This window comes from Numida meleagris, chromosome 8 (genome assembly GCF_002078875.1).
Source record: "Numida meleagris isolate 19003 breed g44 Domestic line chromosome 8, NumMel1.0, whole genome shotgun sequence".
NCBI lineage: Eukaryota > Metazoa > Chordata > Aves > Galliformes > Numididae > Numida > Numida meleagris.
This window is the reverse complement of record NC_034416.1, coordinates 3,593,648-3,610,779: the sequence shown is the minus strand read 5'-3', so window position 1 is coordinate 3,610,779 and position 17,132 is coordinate 3,593,648. Positions and strand designations below refer to the sequence as shown.

Sequence of the window (17,132 nt, the reverse complement as noted above, 5' to 3'; positions counted from 1 at the left end):
TTTTTTTTTTTTTTTGGACTCTTATTAAGACATGCGCATTTGTTCCTCCTTGCCACCGCACTGGAGTCTGCCTAGAAACAAAGAGCGCAGCCTGGCGAAGTTGGGGCTGCCTCGGGAAGTGGCTGCCTTCTTTATTTTTTTTATTTCTTTATTTTTTTTTCCCCCCCCCCGCTTTGCACTGTTTGCCCGTGCGGTGGATATTTCCACGTGTTATTCCCATGCGGCTCCAGGCAGATTCCACCCCCCCACCTCCCCCCGCCGCTCTCCAGATCCCGCCGGGCCCGGCCCTACGCATTTCGGAAAGTGCAGCCATGATAGATGGGGAACTTCTCCCGCTCCCACCCAGCCCCGTGGTGTGACACTTCGCGGGAGGTGTTGCCTTCCCTGGAGCCACCCCCATGCTGAATCATTGCGGAGCGATGGCTGGGCAGCTCCGGGAGCAGCAGTTTCCCCCCACCCCCCCCCACCTCCACCCTCCCCGTGCAGCATGAGGGGACGCTCAGGGACCTGTTGGCAGCGAGCAGCTCCGGGCTGGAAGCGTGGCTGGCTGCTCAGTGCGCACCGCTGCCTTTGGGGAGCGGAGCTCTGAGGGCCTGATCCTGCTCTGAGGGCTCTGGGCACAGCGAGTAGGCTCGTGGCTGTCAGCAGTGTTCGTGGGGTGGGTCTGAGCAGCAGCATCGTGTCTGTGCTGTTCGCATAAACCGCTTGTTTACCCTGCGCTCGTTGTCTGTGTTACTGCGAGGAAGTAACGGCTTTACCTTCTGGGGGCTTGAGGCACGTGTGTGTCGCATATGAAGGCGTTGCTCGGTGTTCCTGGCTTTATTCAAAGGGTGCCCGAAAGTTTGGAAGCGAGAGGTGGGATGAGCGATTTGGAGCTGGGGTGTATGAGGCAGGAGTAAATTGCAGTGGTTGTTGGACGTGCAATGTGATCCTGTAATTAGAGCGAGGTAATAGTCTGCGTACCATGCTGGAACTATCGAGTGTCTGCGCTGAGCAGTTGGAGTCGAGCTGGTTCTGCTGGGATTATGCAGTAGCAGAAGTAATGCTGTTTAACTTTCCATGCAGCAGCTTCAGTGGGGCTGCAGGGATGCATTCCCCCTATGGGCCCTCCTTGTGGGTATTTTGCTTCTAAGGTTGTGCATAGAGCCGCAGCGGTGCTCCTCTCCAGGTTGGAGAAATACCTGCCGTGGCATAGTCCCCCTCCTCAGAGCTTTATTTACAAATGAAGGCTCAAATCGCACATCTCAGTCCTAGGAGGAAAAAAAGAAAAGCCTCCCAAAGGAACGGCTTACGGTTCAGCTTTGCACAGTTCACGCAGCTGAAGGATTTAAAGGGCTCTGTAATTTGGTCTTAAAACTTCCCTGCCCCCACCACGCTATACCCCAAAAGATTCCTGTTCCCAGGAGGTGTGGGCTGGGGGCTGGGGCTCTCCCTGCACTGGGTGGGATCCTGAGGGGCTGCTGAGATCCAGGGCAGCGTGGCACATGTGAACCCAGAGCCCGGAGTGGAGCTGTGTGGGCACCAGCCCTTTCTGCAAGTGCTAATTTCCCTTGGTGTGTGTGTATGTATATATAGAGAGACGTGGTACGTATTTAAATTAAGTCATTTTAAAGTAGTGATGGCCCAGAAAAGTTGGAGAGCTATTTTGGCATTTGAGTGCTTCTATTTAAGAGACAATGGACTATACAGAAGCTTCTAGATATTATGGGATGCACCTACAGCAGGAGGAGGTGCAGTCTGTTCCCAGACACAGTCTGTCTTCTCAGAAGCAGCTGTGTTTTACACATGTACCTTTCAGTCTGAATACCGCTGTGTGTCTCTAATGGCTCTGCACCGTGTTTCAGGTCTGTGATGTACCCTGGGGGTTCAGAGCAGCCCTGGCATTCTTGGAGGAAGCTCCCCCCCAGTTGCTGTGACCTTCAGCAGCACCTGGCCACAGCAGGAGAAGCCCCAGTGACAATACCTCCTCTACACTGAGGGGGAGCGAGGGCTCTCCAAGGAGAACGTGGCAGTGGATCTGGTGATGGCCCTCCTTCCTTCAGCTGCTGTGGGAAGGCTGCTGAAAAGTAGGGATGCTGTGGTGTTGATGCTGCAGTAATGGATACAGTTTTACATCTGCATAGGTGGTTTTCTGGTAGTTTTCATGGCCAGTTTTGCTTCATAAGCAGCAGTGGTCTTCTCTGCCACCTCCTTCTATATTGAGGAATGACTTTTAAGAAGTCTGAGTGCTTTTCTTGTATTTTCCAAATCTTGTTCTGTGCACTGAAGGGAACGTCTAAGTGGGATTTAAACTTGTGACTGCGAACTCAGGGGAGTTTGGATTTCTTATGTCTTGCTGTACAGCTTGCAAATCAGTTCTGAAGCTGATGCTGTAGTGAAAGAAATGATCTTGCTTCCAGCCCTTTGCACCAGTCCCTTTACCATCCTCATGGATTAAAAATAATCTTGCAGAGTAACAAGGAACAGTGATGTTCATTTTAGCCGTCACTGCTTTCCTGATTCACTTCTCCGTGTGGCCACATGGTTATGCTGGCACAGGGATCTGGGGTACACAAGCAGGACAGGATGAGGCTTTTGTTATCAGCACTAGCTTATGCTGAGTTAAAGTGATGGTAAAACCAGCATTGCTGGTGCCTTTCAAATGGCTTTCTTTGTGCACAAGGCAAAGCGTGACTTTCTTAGGTACCGATGCCTGCAGCTTGGTCAGGATCCCGAAAGCAAATGGAGATTTTTCTTTTGGTGAATGCAGGCACAGGTGATGATTATGAATCTGCAGTCAGGATTTGGTTGTTGGTGCCTGCAGCAGGACACCTGCCACACCAGTGGTGGGAGCTTGGCTTTGGCAATGGAGCAAATCTTTGTGTGACTCAGATACATTGGGAAAGAGCATGCAGCTTTTATGGGAGCAGGCTTTTCTGACCATGAGCTTAATAGAAGTCACATGTGGAAACTAAAATGAGAACTAGAAACATAGTGCTGGTCAATGAGAGGGAGGCTGTGTGCTGGAAAGCAGACTTTGCCTACGTCTGTCTCCAAATGTAGTTATAGGAGCTGTGGCTCTGACTGTACTCTGCACATGAAGTCCCAGTGTCCAAGCGATGGAGATCCGTCACCACAGGCAGACCTGGCACCCCACCTCTGGGTTCCCGGAGTCCACCTCCTGGCAACCAGCAGGACAAAACAGCCTTTGAAACTCAATAGAAACACTTGGCTGGACAGTGATCGTGGCTTGGGAGGGCGAAGAAGAGGGTGGCTGTCTTTATTGAGCAGTGTGTGTTTGCTCTTGAAATCCCTTGAAAGCTCTGAAGCTCAAACTTGCAAATCACTCCATGTGCTGTTTGTCACATGTAATATTTCAGTGAGAAGTTTCAGTTCTGTATGGATGAGTTAATGCAGGAGTTGTTCCCTTTTAGGTGATAGGGAACCAGTTACTTCTGTAATGCGTGGTGTGCTGTTAGATTGTTTGCCCAATTATATTTTTAATTGGTGTATTTCAGCCTCCTGCATCCTTCTCTTGGGCACTGCTCAGGTTTTAACTTGGTATGTGCTTTGGGCACAGGCTGATATCTTGCTGAACCTCACTCTTTACACTGGAGCCTTTATGGTATCAAAATATTTTGTAAATCTCTGTTCACCTTTAAGCAGCATCACGGGTACACCAGAGTTGTTGTTTTTTTTTTTTCTGGAACTGAATTCACTGTGCCTGCTAAATGTAGAAATAGCATAAACAGATCCATTTTCATTGCTTTCTCCTGGTTCACGTGTGCATGCAGATTGCTGCTCCTAGGTAGATTGTTTACTTCCATTTGTGCTGCTGGCATTTTTGCAGCTGTGTGCCTCTTGCCTGCTAAGCCGAGGCAGCGTGCGTTATTCCCCTAGCAGCGCACCCTCCCATTTCTCCATGCCATCTTCCAGCAAGGGTTGCCTACCCAGGGCGATGTTATCATCCCCCCATTTGAAGCAGTGTCAGCAGATAGTTGTTTTTTTCCTTTCTCCCATCCCAGCGCTAAGTACCTGCCACGGGAATGAGCCTGTATTGCATGGAGCAGATCCGTGCCTTGGCCTCCAAACTGTATGGCCCTGCTCGAGGGGGGTGAGGTGCTCAGCAGCCCGGGTGAGGGTGCCAGGGGCTGCTCGTGTGCTTTTTGTCAGAGCACGTACACCGGGAGAGAGCCGAAAACGAGTGGCCTTCAGAGCTCGGTGTTCCGCGTCGGAGGGCTTCTGAATGCATAAAATCAGAGAGAATGTGTCTGTGTAATCCGATCTGTTCTTGAAAGCCTTGCGGAGGGCCGCATGCTGCAGACATAAGCTGTGTCAATAAGAACTCTATTCACTCTCGGAAAACAGCCTCGTGACCGGGTTTGACTGGCAGGCTTCCGAAGGGAGGGCCTTTTTTGGAGAAAGAGCTCCGATTTTGGCGGCACTTCTGACCGCCTTCTCGGACTCCCGCTTATTGTTCTTGCCTCTGTGTAAACTTGGATTTTGCCGGGAGCTTTCTCGGGCACAGGAGGAACTCGGTGCGGCGTGATAACAGGAGCGCAGCGGGAGCAACCTTCCTCGCCATGCAGCCCCACAGCAGCGCTTAGGAACGGGAGGGTGACGGATTGAGGAGGACATGAGGTAGGGCTGGAAGTTGCTGTGTGTGGGAGAGTGTGCTCGCGTGCATGCTCAGGGTACGTTATTGCAAAACAGTGGCACACAACGCCACGTCCTTGTGAAAGCTGCAGATTGTAATGGATAAAATGTGCGGTTGTGCACGTTTCTGTGCCGTCTTCATCGTTTTGGCAGAGGTCTGTAATAGCCAGAGGTGTTGTAGGGTGAAATTCTGCTTTCGCTTAGGCTGGCATAAATCTGCTGTGAAGCTGGTGTCGTGCTAATGGCCGTAATTTGGCTGGTTGTCATTATTTGGGGGAGAAAAAAACGAATCCCACAAAACAATATCTGTATTTTACTTCACGGAGTATTCTAGACCTGGCATGTGTAGTCTTTTAAATCGTTGTAGGAAAAACCTGCTCGAGTTAATAAAAACGATGGCTACAAGACTTCCTGAAAGCTGCATCTAAATCAAAATAGCAGACTGAGCTGCTGCTTCGTGTTTCATGTTTGTGTAAATGGCATTTTGTTGCGTTACATGCATGATATTCAACATTTCTTCTGCTGAAGTCTCCGAGCCAATCTCTGCCTTTCCCTTACTGCTGTTGACAGAAGAGATGCCAGGCTGTCAGTTCTGCTCTGGTTTTTGCCTTGCGGGTCCCTCGGTCTACCTGGTGCTTTTTTGTAAAGCTCCTTGATACCAGTTATGATTTTGAAATAAGCTCATCTGTATGCTTTGCTGCGTTATTCCTGTAGTTGCATAGGAAAACTTGAGCATATAATTGGGTTGTAACATGCATAAGCTCCAAAAAAAAAAAAAAAAAAGCGTAGCACAAAGCTATTATTTAAAAGAAATGCAATTATGTTTCAAGCCAATTGAGGCTTGACTTAATTTCTCAGGGTTTGCTGGTGACAATGCAGTAAAACCAGAAGGGACTCTTGAAATATGCCTGTTCTGAGCTAGGACTGTGCCTGCTGAAAGCTGCGAGAGCCCCAGCTCCAGGGCAGTGCTGCGGGGCCGGGTGGCTGGGTGCTGGCCTTCTGCAAAGGCCTGCTCCTGTCTGTGAGAGCTGCAGTGACAGATTGGTCCTGGGCTGGGCTGGGTGAGGATTGGGCCCGGGAGAGCAGCGTGCAGTGCTGGGCTGTGACACGCAGGGGTAGGAAATGCTGCTCGCTGTTGCTTGTATCTTGGGGAGGCTGCAGCTGGGTAATTTGTTTTTACTTCCTGTTCCCAGTATGTTTGGGTCAAAAGTAGCAGTGTTTTTCCATGTTAAGATGTTTGGCTTCATTCTGCGAGGCGGCAGTAAATTTTGCGCTGCGCACAACGTGTTTCTTGTATTTTGGAGGCCCTTTATTGCTGCCTTTGACTTTTAGTTTGGATGGTGAAACCTTTATTAGGACCTTTCCTATCGCATAGACCTGCTTTTCAGGGGAAACAGAAAGCTTTTTTTTTTTTTCCTTGCTCTGTTTTGGAAAGAGGCTTTGCACTGACTCAGGGCCCTGCTCCGCTTGCCTTACACCTTTTATCTAAAAGATTTTTTTGAGGTAGAAAAAAGAAACAGTAGCACAGAGCTGTTAATGGGGTTACATGGTAACATGGTCTGTCCTCTTCCTGAAGCCCGCAGATACTGGAGGTGATCTTCTGGCACGCAGAGCAGCTGGCTGAGCATCCATCCGCCCTCCTCCTGGCTCTGAAGGCAGGATCGGGGCACGCAGGGCTGGTTCTGCTTGAGGTTTGGTTGGCCCTGCTGGGCTGGGGACTTTCCAGCTCTGGGGCTGTGTCGTAATAGGACACATCAGGCAGCTTATGCTCAGGTACCGGGTTTAGAATGGGGATGCTGCTGAAAGGCAAGTGCATTTTGTGTCCCATGCTAAGTGGGAAGGTTGTACTTCTGAAAAGACCCTGAGATCCAGACGTGAGGTACAGGGAGGTTTCTAGTGTGTCTAACAGTAGATTTACTTATATTCCGTATGATGCCACCATCTTGTCCCTGCAGTGATCCCAGCACTGGTACATGCAGCCCAGCTGCACAGGCTGGCCCATGTTCCCTCAGCTGGGTGGCCACGCTGCTTTGCATGCCTATTGATTTTAGAAGCAGTTTTCCCCCCAGAGGTCTTGGAGCTTCTCCAGCTGCTCAGCCAACCCGGGGGACTCATCCTTATCTTAGGATCCACTCCCAGTTCCTCCTGCATCTCAGATGTAAATGACTTTCTGTGCAGGTAGGGAGAGAAGCAAACTTGGATGGAGCTTGTGTATTTGGGAAACTGTGGAAGCTGCTTGAGAGAGGCACTGCCAGGGTGGAACCTTTGGATGCCCCGAGTGCCCTTGTGTCCTCTGTCATCTCCACAGAGCTTGCTGCTTCATGCTCTTCAAATGGGTTTTGGCACTGAAAGGTGCAGTCTCTTTCCTGTGCTGTTGTCTTCATTTTGTGCTTGGTCTCGTAAATGTTTGTCCTAGCCAGGAGAGAGGGCAGAGTGAGTGCTGGTCCTGTGGGGGGGCAGAGGTGCCCAGGCTGATGGCAGCCAGTGCTCGGGGCCTCTAGGAATGCTGGTGCAATGGAGCTGGAGGGTGCCCAGGCCTGCAGGAGAGTGTCTGCACAGGTGGGGCTGGTCTGGTCAGCAGCAGCCTTTTGCAAGGTGCTGGGGTTTTTAATTCAATAAAATGCTAACTGTTGTAGTTGCATGCTGATTAATAAGAGTAATGCTTAATGTAGCTGTTGCATAAGGTTGTGAGCAAAGGCAGGTGCTTTTTACCAGTGGTAACTCCCTTTTTGAAACAAAAGGGCTGGACAATTGAGTTGAGCTGATCCTGTGCTTCTGGAATTGGCCACAAACTTCATTTCAAACAACTGCACGCAGACGCATGCACTGTGGGCTTGGAAGTGCATTGCCTTCCAGGGACCAGATGAGCAAATGCAGTTGCTGAGTAGAATTGGAACCTTCATGAGGAGCCAGTGAAGTTCAAAATTTCATGTTGGTCGCTGGTGGCAGGTGATTTTTTTTCAGTCCCCTTGGTCTCTGATACATGGGGATGCTGCTGCTCCCTCTCCCCAGCTGAGCCTGTGGGAAGGCACTCTCTTCTGCCTGAGTAATGCTGCACTGGTGGGGCTTTCCCATTTCCTGGTGGCAAGGAAGCCATTAGAACTGCAGAACTTGTTCACAGAGTTATGCAGCAATTACCTAAAAGAGAGAAGATAGGATGCTTGTTAAGTTAACACTACAAATGCTTTTTTAAGGCGCCTAGTACAACAAAACTGCTGAGGGGGAGCAGTCCATTATAGTGATTATAGTCCAAATATAACATCTTCATGATGGGCAGGAAGTGAAGCTGACTACAAATGGGAGCAATACTGGGAGGAAGGTAAAAAACCTATATATTTTGAATGGTAGAAAAATGAATTTAAATTCATTTAATGTCAGTAATCTTTGTATTATTAGCTATAATCTGCTGCTGAGAAGCACTCGGTCCTGACTTTTTTTTTCCCTCCCCCTCCACAGAACAGCACTAATAAGAATGGAGTGTTTCTCCTGACCTCTGCCTTTAGACTGTGAGCTCCCAAGAGCACAAATTACTCCTCTGTATTTTTGGACAGCATCTGCAGGTAGTGAAACCTGCCACACAGCATAGCAGTGCGGCTCAAAATGTGCTACTGCAGTCCTGGATCACTTAGCAAGGATTCGATCCTGCACGATGCTTACAGGAGGAAGGCAGTAGGGCTGCAGCTGGGTGTTAGGTGCGGGGCTGATTTTTGGGGCCCTCTTAAACCAGAATGTTTCCAATGTGGTTCTCAGGGAGAAGGCTTGCTGAGCTTGGAGAGGGAGAGGGGTAACGCTGCAGGATTTGCTGATGTACGCCTTCCTGGAGATGTACCGAAGGGGAAATACAGCTGTAATGCTCTAGATGTGCCTGATGCAGTAATGTTAGCTGGATTGTGAAGATAAAGAGGTGAGACTGGCTTTAGGATTGTTGTTTGCAAAGACTGAGCTTTTAGTGTGAGGAGAGCAGAGCAGCCACATCTGCTGCCTTTAGGTGGGAGGTTATCACTCTTGACTTCTTGCATCTTCCTTTTCTGAAGGAGAGAGCTGGTGGCTGTCCCTGTGCATGCAAGTTTGCTTAGATTTCTGCAAGAATGTGATGTTGTTCATCTTGGAGATTCAGGCAACCAAGAGAGAATTAAAGCATGAGATCTGCTTGCTCATGACCCGAATCCCCTAATCACAGCCTCGTGTAAGCGAAGGTCTTAGGCTGGGTTGAGTAGAGGGCATCTCCATGCAAGAAAATGTACATCTGTCTTCTGCCTTCCAGAATTAGAGCTTACTGGTGTTGAAATGTAGTTGTAAGGGTGCCCTTGCCTCGAGCCCGAGCTGCTGTGTGTGACCCTGCTTTCCCCTTTGACAGGCACAGCACTGGAGCCTTGGTGAGGGCAGGTGCCTGGTCCCTGGGGGTGAGCCCGTGCCTTTTGGAACCATGCCTTAATTTGGCGGACTCGGATTAGAGCCTTAATTTAAGCTCTGTGTGGCCAGTTTTCCTTCTTCAGTCTGGGAAGGAACGCTAGTGTGGTTCATACAGTAGTGTGGCCACTTTCACTGACCCTGTAATTTGCTTCTGACTGTCTCTGTTTTCTGTGGATGTTTTTCATAGGGTGCCTTGCTAATGCCGAGCCCGTGGTAATCCCACACTTTGAACTCTGTGTTCGACTAATTCTGGATTGTGGGGCTGCAGCCAGAAATGGAAGATTAGCTGTTTTTTTCAAGAAGGCGGCTAAACAGAAAAAGGAATTGAAAAAGGAAAGAAAGGAATTTCATCCACTTCAGATGAACTGGTAAAGAAAAAAAGTGTTTGGCCTCAGTGATAAACTGGAAAAATTATCCCATTTTTGGCACGGAGGTAGAGAGGAGCATTTTTGTTGAGAAATGTGGAGTTTGTTTATTTATTAGATGAGAGGTAGAGATACTTGGCCTTGAAGCACAGTTTCAGCTGAGAGGTAGGGAAGAAAAACAAGGGAGGGGAAATGCTGCTCCTCTACCACTGCTCCCTTCTTGGGAAGGAGTGCTCCAGTTTTTCTTTTGAAACAAGCTGAGAATTCAGGTTAGTCGCTGTAGAACTGAATAAATAATTTCTCTGAAAAACACCACCTAGCTTGCGATCGCAGCAGATGTAAAGGCAGATGAAAACATTTCTGTGAGAGCACTTTAAAAGCACAGTTAGCTCCGATTGGCGGTTGTGTAAACCAGGGGAACAGCTCTGATTTTTGTTACCTGAGGATCCGGCCTGCATCTTGTTTTTCATCTCTTCTCCTGTCCCACCCCCATCTCCTCCCATGATACAAAAGGTGAGTGTGTGCGGAGGATTTCTTGCAGCACGCGTTCAAGGACGGTCTTAGAGCTCCGAATTTGATCAGGAGGCTCCTCCTGGCCTCAGAGGGATGTTTTTTGCAGCTCCTGTGCATCTCGTGTGAGGCTGTGCACCGAGAAAATAGCTGCCCAGCATCATGTTGGGTACGAATCCTTGGGCTTTTGCTAAAAATGGGAGGGATGTTCAAATACCGTGCAGATGTCCTTGAGAACCAGGGAACACCTGTGTTGTCACCTGAAGGTTGGATTTATAGCAAGCTGCCTTCTCAAATAAGCTGATCATGTGTTAGTTGCTGATATCTCTCTGATGAGTTGATATTTGCACTGCTGCTGTTTGTACGTCACTGGGATCGAGGCCTTCTGGTCACGAGGTGGGTGGAACATGTCAGCCAGACCGTGCTCAGTGTGGGATCCCAGGCAGGGATGTAGGGGTCCCAGTGGGCTCAGGTGGGGGCTCAGAGCCTCACGGGCTGCCCAAGTCTAGGAAGGAGCTTTGGGAGGGAAGACAGGGAGCTTGTGTCAAGTGATGGGTGGAGAAGAGGCAGGGCTGGGACCTGGATCAGGAGGAAGGACTTTGAATGGATGGAGGCCTGTGGGGGAGCAGTGTCACAGGTATCAGCAGGAGCCTTGTAGTGTTTGGCATTGAAGCATGGCTCCAATGTACAGTGTGGATGTCTTGTCTCTTTGCTAAAGGATGACTGACCTTTAGGTGAAGCTGGACGAGTCAGAACTTTTGTTTTGGTGCGAGGCCGGGGCTGCATCTGAGGGAAATTTAGTGTCTGTTAATTGAAGGTTTGTGTCTCGTGCAAGTGCTGGGGTGGGGATTTACCTTGCAGAATGTGAAGCCAGTGTTTCACGTTTGCTTTCTAGCTCTTGAGTACATGTGTGCTTTTAAAGAATGTGTGGTTCTAAGGGAGGCTTTTGTCAATAAACTCTGGTGTTTGTGCAGCATGATCAAAAGAGTCTCACGACTCTGCAGGCTGAAGGGGGACGGAGCGGAGACAGGCCCATGCTGGAGTCCCTGCACATTTGCTTTGCCCTTAAGGTAAAGGATTAGGCTTGAAGAAAAGGAACGAGGTCAGGTCTAGACCAAGAAGTAGACTCTGGAATCCAGCCAAAAGCGTAAGGTTTTTCCTGTAACAGCATCCTAGATGTGGCAGTTGTGTTGACTTAGCCGAAATGAGACTGACATCTGTAGGTCAGGCCTGATTAAAAGCAAAGGAGGGTGGAGAATAGCTCCACAGAGTAAAGAGGATTTAAAGATAATGGCAGGGGGTGATGCGTGGCCCTTACTTGCAGAATTTGACTCGGCCTTGGAACTCTCACTCTGTGAGCAGGGAGCTCTGTTGGCCTGCAGAGCGCTGTGGCTGCTGCTTCCTCTTTCCCTGGTTCACAGAGGTCTTTGGATTCGTCCCTTCCCTCCAAGCCTGTGACTCTTTAGATGGAAGTCTGACTTGTGCTTTGTCCTTCTACCATTCAAGGGAAGCCTTCCATGCAAACCTTTGGCTTGCTGTAAAACTCTGTTGTGAAGACAGCACCCACCCCTCACTTTGTTCTACTAAAGGGTTAAACGTCTGGGTCTTTTGCTTGCTACTGATGGAAGATGTGGCATTGCTGAGCATTTTGTGCCAGAAGCTGCTTCAAAAAATATTTCTATGTTCCTTTTGACCTCTGCATCTTTCTGCCCACCTTCAGTTGTGCTGGCTGCCCAGGATGCCGGAGACTTTCTTTGCTAAGAGAAGAGAAAAGAAGAGAACAATTGCACTTCCGAAGCAATAACCCTTGTGTTTCACGTTGCTTCCAAAACCGTGGCTCACTGCCACTAGTGGCTTCTTACATCCTGAATGTGCTGCTCGCTGAAAGGCACGGTGGATTTCCATTATTTGAGAGGGGTGAACTGAATCACAGGGAGGTAAAGTGACATACTACAAACACAATGAAGGAGCTTGCTGCTGCAGTCAGAATGCAGTCATTGTCTTCCTAAGGCTTCCCTGGGAGGGAGAGCTGGGGCTCAGGTGGACTTCTGGGAGTATGTTTAGGGATGTCTGCTGTCAACCTTGCAAGAGGGAGGCAGCCAGCATCACTTCCAGCTGCTGTCAGCTTCCCACCTCAAACAACCATGGCTGGGCTGGCCTCTAGCCTGGCTCCAGAGAAGGGCTTGGATTTTCTCCCTGGGGACACCAGCACAGTCTGACCACTGCTCTCTGGGTACTTGTGCTTCTTTATTTGCTTGGATGCACTCTGGGACTGGTCCACTGTGACTTTTTCCATGATTATTTCTGTCTGTGGAAAAAGGTCTGATTTGATTAGGTGAAAATTTATGTAGTAAAAGTCTGAAAGAAAAAGGGTGCTTGGTTTCTCCCTGAAGCAGGAGTTGAAGTTTCTAAATAAAAACCTTTTCTAAGCGAGATAAAAGTAGAGAATGACTTTATGGGGAAGTACTGACTTCCCTACCAGCTCTGAGTTACCTTCAGCTGGGAGGAAGTGGGGAAATTGCCCTCAGCCTCTTTGGACCAGCTCTGCCCTGATGGTTTTCCCATGAAGTAACCAGAGTTACACCAGAGCTGCGTTACCCCCCTCTGAATTCAAGGGGTATGTAAATGGTACGAAGATTAAATTTAAAATCCTGCCAGACCTTGCTCCCTTCCCTGTGGACATGGCACTATGAAGTGCCCACCACGTTTCTTGGTGGTGCTCTTTGCATTCAGGCGCTCAGTCCAGCCAGCACTGGTCGTTGTGGTGGCTGTTCACATTGGTCTGTTAATAGCTCCTACACTTGGGGGAATAACAGTGCGAGCGCTAATACCATTGCACAGAGTTCTGGGCCTCTCTGTCAAGAGACTGGCAATTGTTTGATTTTGTGGAAAATAAATGATCTCAGCTCTCATTGTAGTCCCTAAATTCATTTTCAGCTGTGACAAGGGCCAGGATTTAAACTTGGGTCCCCCAAAGTAAAACGCAGTTAATTAGCCCACTCTATCATGTAGCCATTCTCAGTGTAACAAAGGCAGTACATTCAGCCAGACAGTTCTTGCTCATAAGCAATGCTAACCTTTTGAGCTGTGTGTATGGCAGCGCGCTTGCTCAGAGCCTGAAGTCCATATGTTTGCATCCCTTTTCAGCAGTGCTTCTTAACCCCTGTGTACAGCTTCATTTTAGTGCTGCTGCTCTCTGAGAAACTTCTGGCACCTGTGTGTGTGTGTGTTAAGCTTGAATGATGATTTGTGTTACAGCAGTGGCTGTGGGTTCCTTCCAAGATCAGTCTGCTGCAGAATGGAGGGGGAGAAGATTTGTACCCTGGGGGCTCCAGGGGCAACACTCAGGATTATGTGACTTCAGTGCCAGTAACTGCCCCCTGCGACTGGGGTTCACGCAGTGATGGAGGGACAAAGTGAGGTGGCCCCAAGCAGCGTTGGGTTTCAGGGCTGGAGGAAGGATGTGGGAGCCCTCGTCTTGAGTCCTTGGCTTCCTGTTCTTGCTCGAGCACATCTCTCAGGCTGCAAACCTGTTTGCGTCAGAGACTGATAAGCAGGAGCTTGATACTGAGCGCTGGTGTGCGAGATCGGATGTGGAGAGGTGCAACTCGCAGTAATCCAGCAGGAATGAAGAAGCCCTGTAGTAGGGGCTGCGCTGTTCCTGGTAGGTTGGGGAGGCGGTGGGTGCTTCTGTTTGCTGTCTCCCCGTTGGTTTGGCATTAGCCCCTAGAAAGGCTGGGGCAGGGCAGTGTGCTTCCCCAACAGGGCAGGCTCTTGGGAAACTCTCCTACCCAACTACTGACCTCGGGCAGGATGCTGAACCCGGTCCTTCTGCAAAGGGACTGCTTGGATTAATGTATGTTGAGGTTTGAGTCCTTTGCACTGCTGTGAGGCTGTACAATCTTGAGATACTATGTTTCTGCCTGTTGTAAGTGTCTGATCATTGCCCTAATGGCCTCTCAGCATTTAGCAAACTGAGGTCTCAACATCCAGTCAGCTGGGCTAAGGAAAAGGGCCCTCAGTCTGGGTATAAACCTTAGCAGTGCTCCAGAAGGATGTGCCTGCCTTTAAAAAGCAGAGGGCCTTATTTTCAGACCACGGCATCTATTTAGATCCAGGCTGTTCAGCAAGCGCATGTACTTGGCTGCTTACCGAAACCTATACTTACTGATACTGTAATCCAGAGCTTGTGTTTGCAGGCGGTGCCACTCGGTTGAATGCAATCCTTGCACAAAAAATCATCTGTATGTAGATACTAGAATGTGAACAGTGATGGCTGTGTGAGTGGATAGCGGGTCAAGACCCCCTGAAAATAGAAACATATTGATGTTGTTAGCAAAAGCTGTGGAGCGTGTTTTCCTTGAAAATGGTTATTCAATATTGTCCTCGGTGCCTTTGAATTAAACATACTGTAAGAAAAGAGTTTGCTGGAATTCTGACTGGACTGGGGGATTGGATATTGGGTAGTCATTATCAGCAGCCAGAGACGGTGGCGTGACCCGCTGAACAGACAGCAAGATGCATAGGCACTACCAGAAGGGAAATCTAAGACAAGAAAACGCGTGGAAAAATATGTATAAGTAAAAGTTGCACAGCCAGCCCTTATGCAGCAAATAAAGCAAGGTCTTGCTGACCTTGGCAGCTGTACAGGGCAGCCTTTGCATAAGAATGACTTGTGCTTAATATACTAGAGAAATTATTCAGGGACAAATATTCTCGCTTCATGCAGCATTGGGGATGCATCTTTTTATTCCCTTTTCAATGTAGAAACACAAATGCATTGCGGACAGGGTAGGAGGAGCGCTGACTCCTCTCAAGCACTTTCAGCTTTATGTTCTGTGGTCTGGAGAAGGAAACAGTGCTGTCCTCTTGCCCAAGCTGAGCTCAGCGCCTTCAGCAGCCTCCTTCTCCAGGAGGGCTGGCAGTGGCTGGATGTGAAGGCAGCGTGATGGGCGTTTTCCTTAATTAGCCCGTGTGGTTTGTGTCTGCTAACAAGAGATCTGCTGTACTGCAGGCACGCAAAGTAGTAACAAGAAGGATTGATAGGAAAATATTAGTGTGGAGGAGGGTGGTGGTTTTGTTCCTCTATGAAAATGTATTTTTTACTTGCAAATCTAGGCATCTGCAGCTCAGGAGGCGCGGGTGGGCTCAGGCTGTCTGGCCCTCTGGTACCGCCCTGTAGCAGGGCTGGGCTGCTGGGTGCTGCCTGGCCATGGGAAGGGGAGCTGTGCCCAAGGCCACATCCTGCAGAGCCCCAGGCTGGGGCAGCTCAGCGCCTCAGAGAAGTGCTTTGCTCTCCATGCTGTGCTGTGGTAAAGCAAGCGGAGGGATCTCGAAATTCAGGCTGGCACAGACATGGTGCACGTTACATGCCAGGAGATAGGGAGCTGGTAAAGCTTTTTTCTTTTACCCCTGACCTCCCTGAGAGCGTTTCCCATGCTCTGGTTCTTGTATGCGGTTCTGAACCCAGCCAAGTACAGCTCACCTGCTATGCTGTGTAGGCAGGCATTCCTACAGAGCCTTTCCGTGGTGGCTCCCCACATCGGAGCCTGGTCCTTCTCCAGCTGGGCTAGGACAGATGGACCCCACACTGGCTGCATGCTCGGCGTGTCCTGGGGCCCGGCCAGTCCCCATGCTGCCACCAGCCTGGGCTCTGTGCCCGCTCAGCTCCACGTGGGCTGGCAGCATCTTCCCTGCTCAACAGCATCAGCATTTCACCGAGCTCTGCAGGTAGTGTTGCATGAAGCTTCTCACTATTTACTCAGTACCACTGCTTTTTGTGAGTTTTTCTTTCTTTTCTCACCCACTGAGGAGATCAGTGCCGTAACTGCCCCTCTCTGAGAGCAGATCCATCCTGTGAGTTCTGTCAGAGTAAGGACTCCAAGGGCTGTTTTTGAGGGATATCAGGAGAGGGCCAGAGATGGTGCTTGTTAATATTGGTCAAGGGAGATGTAATTATTGTGGGTATAAAGTGTTAAATGTTAAATTAAAATGGGAGATTTGAAAACAGTCGATAGATCAATTCAGAGGCTGGGATGAAATGCTCAGACTTTGAAATAATAATCAGATTTCCAATAAAATCTCCATTGTGTGTAATTATAGGGGTTGCGGTATTAAATCAGGTGTTAAGGGAATGATATTTAGAGGATGCTGGAAGAACCAACGTATGGACAAAAAGAGCCCTCCTCTCTGCAAGCAGAGGTCCTAGTGGGGCAGAAATGGAGTGTGAGAAATGCACTAAACTAGCAACTAAAACCACAAAAAGGGGAGAATGATGGGAAAGCAGCAAAAATCCCTGCTGCAGTGCCCAATATTTGCTTGGGTGGAGAGGGGCCCGGTTTGTTCTGATAGGTCCTTCATATTCCAGGGCCATGGTCCATCTGTATGCATGCATGTCTACAGCTCAGATGGTCTTGTTGGCAAGCCAGCCTTTCAGAGAAGTGAGGACAGCACGTTAAAACCCACCAGCAGGAAGTACTGACATGCAAAAGACTTCCAGGATATGTAAAAATATTAATTACCAACCGCCACCACGTTTCTGTGATGTCCCAGCTAGTCGATAAAAGCCGAGGCATGCAATTGGTGCTTTGTGGATAGGCAGAGGGAGCAATTAGAGGGAGAGGTGAATTAGGTTCAGCTCTACCCCCGGTGGGATATGATGAGGTCTGCGAGGGCGCATGGTATTTCCAGGACACTTCTTTGAAATTTGTGCTTTTTCTCTTGCCCTTACAATCCTTAAATGTGCAGGAAAAGCAGCAGAGTAGCAACTCCCTAGTTTAACTGCCCTGTGAGTAATGGTAGCAAACAAGTTCTGCTCTGCCAGTGGGCTTCATTTTCTGATGCTGCAAACCGTGCAGGAGGAAGCACCACAGTTCCCATTCCCTGAATATGTATCTTTGCTCTAATTCCTGAAGGGGTAACTCAGGGTATAACACAGACGTGGTGTTTACTGTGGGCTCTGCACCTCGGAAGGCAACGTTGCCATGAGATGGAGGGGAAAGCACTTCTGTGCTAGATCCCATGAATGAACTTTCTCGCTAGCCCTGGGCATTTGTTTCCTAACCTGTGCCTGTGATGTGATTAGCTGTGAAGATGTAGCTGTGTAGCGCTCCAGTGCCTTGGAAGATGCATGTTTTAACAGTGTGCTCTGACTTTGTTTTATAATACTGGTGGCAGCCTCTGCTGGTTAGTTCTTGAGGTTTAAATGCT

General features: G+C 49.1%; 1 protein-coding gene across 6 annotated transcripts in view; it reads left to right on the top strand.

The window, feature by feature from the left end:
- Positions 525 to 17,132, top strand: part of MBNL3 (muscleblind like splicing regulator 3) — an 89,706-nt gene continuing 73,098 nt past the window's right edge. The window contains exon 1 of one of the 6 annotated variants that reach the window (XM_021406179.1): positions 525 to 658. The gene's annotated coding sequence lies outside the window, so the exon portion shown is untranslated. Of the gene's footprint in view, positions 659 to 3,728; positions 4,621 to 13,118; positions 13,588 to 17,132 lie in introns of those variants that run through there. The other 5 variants (XM_021406181.1, XM_021406178.1, XM_021406177.1 and 2 more) reach the window with 5 other exon arrangements.